General features: G+C 36.8%; 1 non-coding gene across 1 annotated transcript; it reads right to left on the bottom strand.

The window, feature by feature from the left end:
- Positions 1-214: 214 nt before the first annotated feature.
- On the bottom strand, positions 215-318 carry LOC127740797 (small nucleolar RNA R71). The gene has a single exon (XR_008001654.1). It is a non-coding gene; the product is annotated as a small nucleolar RNA R71 (small nucleolar RNA).
- Positions 319-9,679: the final 9,361 nt, after the last annotated feature.

Below are 9,679 nucleotides of genomic sequence, written 5' to 3'. Positions count from 1 at the left end.
CAATTGAAAATAAAAGAAAAAGACTAGTGAAACTAGGCTAAGATGACTTGTCATCAGAGGGAACCCTGAGGTGTATAAACTCATGCTCTTCCTGTTTGTTCTGAGGGATGGAGCAAAGCTATGGCTAGATTTCCAATCTAAGGAGAGTTTGAATACTTGGGACAAGGTTGTTACTGAGTTTCTTACTAAATTTTTCCCACCAAAGAAGCTGACTAAGCTTAGGGTGGAAGTTCAGACCTTCAGACAGAAGGATGGTGAAACTCTTTATGAAGCTTGGGAGAGATACAAGCTACTGACTAGGAAATGCCCTCCTGACATGTTCTCCAAATGGACCCAACTAGATATCGTTTATGAAGGTTTGGGTGAAATGTCCAAGATGTGCTTAGATAATTCTGTAGGTGGTTCACTGCACAAGAAGAAGACACCAGAGGAGACTATTGAGCTTATTGAATTGGTTGCTAGCAACCAATATTTATACTCATCTAACAGGAATCCTGTGAACTCTGAGGCTCCTCAGAAAAAGGGTGTTATGGAAGTAGAAGCTCTTAATACTATTCTTGCCCAGAATAAGCTTATGTCTCAGAAAATAAATCTACTTACTCAACAGATGGGTGGCATACAAGTCTCAGCTATCAACACCCAAAATCCTCCTCAAGAGGTCTCTTATGACATGACAGGTAATTTTGTACAAAATGAGAATTATGATTATGCTCAATCTTTTTTTGAACAGGTAAATTACATGGGGAGTGGTCCTAGAAACCTCAATAATGATCCATACTCTAAAACATACAAAGACACCACAGGAATATATTCTAAGGTTCAAGCTATTGGTGTCCAGCTTTGTTTCTTTTTGTTTTCTTTTGTTCTACTGCCACTCTTTGGTTATTTTTGTTTCTCCCATTTTTTTTCTTTCTTTTTGTTTTTCTTTCTAACCAGTGATTTTTATTTGATTGAGATTTATAGACAGTAGGCCACTTTATACTTAGAAGGAGATATCCTAGTTTTTTTTTATTCACTAAAAGTGAGCTATTATACAATCACACACACATACCACCACTTACTTTTATTATACTTCTATCTAACAGAGAACTATTTCACTTCACCTTCAAACATTTCTTTTATTGAATTAAAGATGCAGGGGACATAACATGCTTTTTGTTAAGTGAAAGTAAATACACAAGCACACACATAGACTAGCTTACTTATTTTAAGAGAAACAAACATAATGCAAAGACTATTAATTAAAATAACTACTTAAAGATGCAAAGACACTTCAAACAGATAAAATGCATGCTTTTTCTTTGTAGTGATGAACAAGGAGCAAGTCCACCTTTCATTTGTCATGCTTTTTCTTTCTTCTTTCATATACTTGGTTGCTGGTGTTCCCTGTGTCCATGTTTGTTGTCTGTTGACCCCGCCAGAACCCAGCTTTATCCATCGCCTCCTCTACTCTATCTTCAAGTCTCATAGCATTGCTTACTTCTACCTCACTTCTCTTTTTGAAGAATTCATCGAAAGTTGGGAATGCCGGATCCATGTTGTGCAGATGTTCTCCAATATAGTTCAGTTTGATTTGACTATTAATGTTGTAATCGGCTTGGACTTCATATCTTGCATCTTGGAGGGTTGTAAACTCATTGAGAGCCCTCATAGTTTCAGCTTGCATTTGTGCCAACTTTCCAAATGCTTCGTGAGATTGAAAAGCATGCTCTTCTTGCATCACAAGGAATTTTGACTCAAACTCACTTTGTTGGTTCATCATTTTCAGCTGCCATTCTTCTTGCCCTTGTTGATGTTTCATGTATTGTGAATGGTACTCCTCTTGCCTTTCTTGAATTCTCATGTACTGTTGTGATAATCTTCCAATTACTTCCTGCATTTGAGTCATATCCATATTGTTATGTGGGGGAATGTATTGCTGTTCCTCTTCCTCTTGTGGTTCTTCTTCCTCTTGTAACTCATCTTCCTCCATTGGTTCTTCTCTTTGCCTTCTTCCGTGTGGTCTTCGGCCTTGATGCACTTTGGGTGCCATCATCATTCTTTCAATGGTTATAGGCATGCCTTGGCTCAACCATGTTGGGTTCTCCTCATCCATTGGCACTTTAGCTTTTGCACACAACCTCCAAATGGTACTTGGGTAGTACAACCAAGACCCGGCCGAATTCTTCTCGGCAAGCTTTTGAATGTCTTTTGCAAGGATTTCATGAACTTTTACCTCTCCTCCTACAATGATGCAATGCAACATAACAGCTCTCTTCCTGTTAACTTCTGAAGTGTTTACTGTGCCCAGAATTGATCTTTTCAATAACTCATACCATCCCTTTGCTTCCGGGGTAAGGTTACCTCTCTTCAGATACTTGTATTTGTTCTTGTCATCTCCTTCCCACTCTGAGTTCTCCATATAAATATCTCTAGCAATCCCATCATAATCCGGATCTCCATTTACCCTTTGGTGGTATCCCGGTTCACTAAAACGGACTGACTTTAGTCCCAAAACTTTCTTAATTGCATCCGAGCTAAAGTCTACTTCCATTCCCCGCACATAGCTCTTGTACGTTGGGGCCTCACGCATGTCAAGCCTTGAGACATTGGCGTAGAACTCTCTTATGATATTGGCATTGATCCGGGTGATTGGTGATATGAGTTCCTCCCACCTCCTCTTTCGAATTTTATCCTTCATTTCTTGGCATCCATCATCCGGCAGCAAGAGTGCAACTTCAGGATATATCTTCTTCTCGTTCATCCATTCAATTTGCATCTGATGATAACAAGATTTGAATCTCCATCGGTCATACTCAGGGGTGCTCTCCTCCACCACGGGCTCTTTGCCTTTTCTTCGTTTGGTTCTTGAGGAAGAGGCCATGATCACTTGATTGGTTGAGCCTCTTGAGGTTAGAGGGAGTGTGAGGAGTGTTGGAGATTTTGATGTGTGTTTGAAGCAAGAAGAAGTTCGAGGTTGAGCTTATTATGTTGAGAAGTGATGAAGGGAATGGAGTTTAAATGGTTGGAGTGCAAGGATTCGGTCATATGCATGGCTTGAAGGTGGTGTGTTATTTAAATAAACAATGAAGGGCTAGAATGCAATTAGATACTATGTGAATCAAAGGTGTGCATGTAAGGATGAATGGAGACAAAGCTTGCTTCTTCAATTGTCTTTGCCGTGATCATCTCAAGGAGTGGCAGATTCTCTTTTTGAGGCATGTGATGAGATTTTGTCCTCATGCTATGCTTTCCTTTGTCTTGTCTCTTTCATAGAGTGTTCTTTGACCACCTAGTCATCACAAAAAGACAATACACATTAGCTTTATCAAACCGTGGCAAGAGTGTTTCTTTCATTAACACTATATGAATCATCAATCCTTATATCCATTTGAACCGTGACTTTCCTTGGAGGACACCAAACTTAATGTTTGGTCATATAGTGAAAAAAATATGTGTTTCTTCCTCCAACTAGTGAAATCCCAATGTCACTCATAGTTAAATGTTTATAAGAATTGCTTTCATCATAATTTTCTTTTTCTCTTTTTTTTTTCATGAAGGATCAATTGTGTCCCTAAATCGGTGCATCAAGGTTTGATGAACACCAAACTTGTTTCCTGTTAAGGGGTAAATGTGAGATGCTAGCAATTAATCACAATTGATGCCTTCATCACAGAATATGATTTTTTTCATTTGTAAAGTTTTAGAAAATAACAATCGTATGATCATTGATGCATGAATTTTTAAATTTTCATGAGGAGAAAAGAAATGAATTGAATCCTCTGAGAGTGTCCACCCTTGCAGACACCAAACTTAGTGTTTGGCCATATGCTTTATCAAGACACTTAAGCATATAGCACGAAATTATTTGTAACACTGGTTTAGTGTGCTTGAAGGCACACCAAACTCAGAATTCTCAGCATATGTTTCAAAACAGTGCATGCATTCAGTAGGTATGTTCATGAAAAGAAAAAAAAATTCATGCTCAAATGATCATAGCTTATTGGATTTAAAATGACATGAATCTTAACTCATGGGTTACCTCCCATGGAGCGCTCTTTTATTGTCACTAGTAGGGGTGTGCATGGTTCAGTTTTTCCCTAAACTGAACTGAAACTGCACTAAACCATTTTAAATGGTTTAGAAACTGAACCAAACTGCTTTGTCACATAAAAAACTGGTTTTAAACCAGTTTATAATACAGTGCACCAGTTTAAACCAGTTCATAAAAAAAAAACTGGTTTATAGGCTAAAACTAGTTTTCTCACCCTCTCTCTCCTAAAAAAAACTTCCTCTCTCTCTCCTTCTCTCTCTCTCCTTCCCCTCTCTCTCTCTCTCTCCCATTTTCTCTCCCTTCCCCTCTCTCTCTCTTTCCCCTCCCCCTCCCTTCTCTCTCTCTCTCTCTCTCCTCTCTCTCTCCCCTTCCCCTCTCTCCCTCCTCTTTCTCACATCTTCCCCTCTCTCTCTCCCCCTTCTACTTTCTCTCTCCTCCTTCTTTCTTTCTCTCTCTCTCTCTCCTCTCTCTCTCTCTAAATCAAAAGTTGAAAGAATCATAAAATATTTACATACTAGTAAACTAAAGCATAGTCTTACTTTTTGTTCAATGACAACATTCAAAATATGATATAATATGACACTAACCTAAATAAAGTTAAAATAAACTAATTCAAATCTAACACAAATACACAATTTTGGCCCATTACAATATTCTAATCATCTTCAAGAGAATCAAGCGTGCCGACATTTCTTGAAGAATTTCTCCCTATATAGAAAAAAATATCTCATTAATTATAGAAAACTAACAATTAGTAACAAACAAGCAATAAGAAAAAAAGTATATTACCTTGTTCAGCTTTTTCAATCTCTTCAAAATTTTCAATTAGTCCAAAAGGGTCATCTATTACCCAATCTTGAGTGCATACAAGAGCTTCCACCATATATGGTGTCAAGGAGATCCGATAAGGGTCAATAATCCTTCCTAATAAGAAAAAAAAGTATATTACCTTGTTCAGCTTTTTCAATCTCTTCAAAATTTTCAATTAGTCCAAAAGGGTCATCTATTACCCAATCTTGAGTGCATACAAGAGCTTCCACCATATATGGTGTCAAGGAGCTCCGATAAGGGTCAATAATCCTTCCTCCTGTACTAAACGCACTCTCAGAAGCAACTGTAGAAACCGGTATGGCTAAAACTTCTCGAGCCATACGTGCAAGAATAGGAAATCGGGTTGAATTTCCCTTCCACAACCCAAAATATCCAACTCTGCCGACTTGTTTCTAGGTTCACAATCTTCTTTCAGATATTTGTCAAGTTCAGATTTAGCATCTGAATCACGTCCAGTTGATTGCAAATAAATATTCAGGATATCATCTTCATCCTCTTCATTGATCATTGCATCTTGATTACTTTGAGATTCATCTTCTTTGCCTTGGTAGTGATTATAAAGGGAATTCAAGCAAGTAAACAATTTTGACTTGAGTTCTCCTCCCTTTTCAACACCAAATGACTCATCCAAAATCTAATTTACAAAATCCAACTTGTGACATGGATCAAGCACAATTGTAATTAACAACAACATGTTAATGACATTTGGAGTTCCCCAATACTTATCATATTTCTTTTGCATCTTGGACGCCATTAATCTTATGCTCAAATCAGTATTTTCACAATGCAACTTGATTTTTCTTCCGATGCTAAAGACTTCTTTCATATATTTATTACTAGTGACATACAAACTCCCAGAAATGCACAATGTAGCATCATAAAATATTTTCAAGAATGGTAAAACTGACTCTGCATAAGTCCAATCATCATCTGTAGGCACACCATAAGATTTACTCATCTCATTAATATATTTATCATCTTGCAACTCAAGCAAATCAAACGCTGCTCGAAGCTTCAATGCTGCCTCCAACATTAAAGATGTCGAATTCCACCGAGTTTCAACATCCAAAGAGACAAACCCTTTATAATTGATGCTCTCCCGCTCAATGCACGCTTTGAAGCTTTCACATCTCATAGGAGATGACTTGACATATTTGACTGCATTACAAATTCTTGTAATTGAATCATCAATCTCTTTCAAGCCATCTTTTACTATCAAATTTAGGATATGAGCACAACAACGCATATGAAGATAGTCCCCCTTTAAAACAAGACTATTCCATGCATTTAATCTCTTTTTCAAGTATAAAATTGCACCATCATTAGAAGTTGCATTATCAACCGTTACAGTAAAAACTTGATGCAATTTCCAAGCATCCAAACAACCTTCAATAGCTCTACCAAGTACCTCTCCTGAATGATCTTCAATAGCTCTATTAAGTACCTCTCCTGAATTACCCTCAACCCAATAAAAATTTAATATCCTCTTTTGCAACTTCCAATTATTGTCAATAAAGTGTGCCGTTAGAGACATATAAGTCAAATTTTGACTCGATGTCGTCCAAGTGTCAGTTGTAAGGCACACTTTTTGACAATGATGAGAGAGATAACTTTGTAACTTCATTTTCTCTGTTTCATAAAAAGAAAGTATATCACGGGCCAATGTAGTACGCGAAGGGATTTTAAACTTAGGTTGCATGCTATGCAAGAGCCTTCGAAACACATTTCTTTCTAAAACTCGGAAAGGTAGCTCTTCAGTCACAAACATCTCAGTAAGGATACTTCGAGTTACTGCTTGGTCAAACTTTGTAACACTCGGTGAGGATATAAGACCACTTGTTCCCCCTTCTATCCTTTGTCTCTTGCTCTGTTCGTTGTTCGATTCAAAACATCGCTTCCAATGTTGCCGCATAGCACTTGTTCCCCCCGCATATTTTATTTGACCGTTGCAGTTTTTACATCTTGCATACTTCTCTATCCCTTCGATTGGAATGAAATGTTCCCATATCTCTGATCGATTCTTACGCCCAAAAGATCCACTAGGTTGAGGAGGTAATGAGAGATGAGCAGGAGGAACAGCAGGATTTGAATACTCCTCTCTCTCAGACATTTTTAATATGAGCAACAAACCTAATTATAAATTAAATAACTAATTAGACCAAGTTTAAAAAGCAGGGAGCAACAACACTTTAAAAAGGAAAATAAATAAATAAAATGACACAAACTATGAAGTAATAAATACATCATTACATGCTAACACTAACAGGGTTACTTAGACCAAGTTTGGAACTTACTTTTTCTTCAGCAATGCTCTCTTTAGAAATCTGAGAAACGCCTCAAAAAAGGAAGCCGCAGGAACCAATTTGCAAGTCAACAATGCAAGGGTATTCTAGAGCTCTCTGAGCTTTCACCTCATCTAGTCTACAACAACATTAACAATAAGCAAACGTAAGAGTACTGGAAAGCAAACAGAAGAAATAGCGCAGTTAAGACTAACAGTGAACTGGAATGAAACTATATAGACCAGAATTATAAAACAAAGTTTATAAGATCTGACAGAAAGCTTTTCTACAAATTGCATACCAACACATTAATTGGGCAGAAAGAGAACTATTATGTCTATGTGTATAGCACAAAGCAGAATGCCACAAACACACTCAGGAGTTAGCAATAGGGACAAACAATCCTAAGAACTTCACTACTTATATATACTCATTCACACACAAATGTTTTGGCTTTAAAATTGTAAAGTGGTGGTGATGATGAAGCTTTAGCTACAAATGCATCAGAGCCTGCCAAGTGGACAAACCCAAAAGCAACTTGATGAGCATTTATTTATCATCATATCATATCATATCATGTAAAAATAAGGGCCATTAAATGGTTCTGCATTTAATTCAAACTTTTTTATAAAGACACATTGACATATACTATTATTTTTGTATTCAACTTTCAATAAATGTTCACTAAGGCGATTATTAACCACGTGAGCCCAAATTATTTTAATCCATATAAAAATATTTAAAGTCTTAAACAAATCTTTGAAAAACTAGTAAGTGAGCTGTATAAATAGACTATAATGACATTCCCTATTTCTCACAATCTTGCCTTATAATATCTTATATCCATTTTTTCATTTTATGGTGGTACAGATTTGCATAATTTATACTGTTTTCTTATTCTTCCTTCTTTAAACATCATCTCTACTACAATTGAGAGAAATAACTTGATTCATACACAAAGCAGGAAGATACCAAATACTATTTCTTCTTATAAAAGAATATTCCAAATACAGAGTATTTTTAATGTACTTTGTTTGAACTCAAGGAAAAGAGAAAAAAGAAATTAATCACACATACAAACAACAAACATAACAACTCAATTAATCTAAACAAAGTGGAAATCTTTTTTTCCTTTTGTTTTTACCCAATTTTTTAGTGCCTCAACAAAATAAAATTGTAAATTCAAACCCTACATACTATTATGAATGGCACATATTATAGTCCAATAGTATGTCACCAACGCTATATTTAACAGCATTTTAACTGAAGCAAAAAGCACATCAATAATGGAAAACTTTCTACTTCAAAAAAGGTAAAGCATGAAAAACCAGAGAAACAGAGAGGGAGGGAAGGAGAGATTGAGAAATCTTTTACACAACCAAGCTAGTTCAAACTGCATTCCCATCAACATCTGATCAAACGGGTTGACTAGAGATTTCTTCAACAATCCAAAACTTTCTCTAACATCCTTAATGTAAAAAACACCAAATACATTCAACTCACACTAACAAAAACACAATTCAGCACAGCAAATCACAAAAAGTACATAAACCATACCAACCAAATTTCAGGTTTTGGATCTAGCAGGCTAAAACAAGTAAACATCAACAATTCAAAGCTTCCGAATCAGAAAAGAGAAATGGGTAACTGTAAAAATGGCTTACTAATTGACTATGTAAAAAAGTATTGTCTCCCCTGCTTCCAATCATAGTAAAACATAAGAGAAAAGAGATTACCTACTGTGTTAGATGGCAGCAGCAGGGGTTGGTAGCGACGGTGATGATGGCGGTGGTGGGTTGGTAGCGGCGGCAGCAAGGGAGAGACGAGAGAGGAATGGTAGCGACGGCAGCAACCAGCAAGGGAGAGAGGATACTGTGTCAGACGACGGTGAACGACAGTGAGCGACGGCGGTGAATAGTTCGACGACGGCGGCTCTGACGGTGGCAGCGGTCGGTTGATTGCGGCGGCAGAAGGGGAGAGACGAGAGAGGATGTTGAAACGCGATTAGGGTTTTTGCGTTTTCAGTTTTCACATTTTCAATTTTTGAGTTTGGAAGATTGAATTGAAGTTACTGATGTGAATAAACCAGTTTTGATTTGGTTTAAAACTAAACTGAACTATAAAAACTGGTTTTTAATAAACTGGTTTTTATAAAAAACTATGGTTTCAGTTCAGTTTTTTATTTAAAAAAACTGGTTTATTTAAAACAGTTTCAATTCAGTTTCAGTTCAGTTCAGTTAAACCAGTTTTTTTGCACACCCCTAGTTGAGGCCTTGAGAGCTTGTGGATAAGTGATTTGGAAGTGCTCCGGTTGAGCTTGGAAAATCGGCTAAGGTATGGTCTCGGTTTCTCGTATCTAATATGTAATGTGGTAGGAAATACTTAGGCTAGAGGCCCTAAGATAGGCATTGAATTGTTGATATTGTTGAATGGTTGAAATATATGATGTGGTCATATATGTGATGATGATTATTGATGCCTTGATGGTGTGATGTATGAGAAATATGCATGTTGTGATATATGCTTGATGATT

Source organism: Arachis duranensis, chromosome 7 (assembly GCF_000817695.3).
Source record: "Arachis duranensis cultivar V14167 chromosome 7, aradu.V14167.gnm2.J7QH, whole genome shotgun sequence".
Taxonomy (NCBI): domain Eukaryota; kingdom Viridiplantae; phylum Streptophyta; class Magnoliopsida; order Fabales; family Fabaceae; genus Arachis; species Arachis duranensis.
Note: the sequence above shows the minus strand (reverse complement) of the source record. Positions and strands in the feature narration are given on the sequence as shown.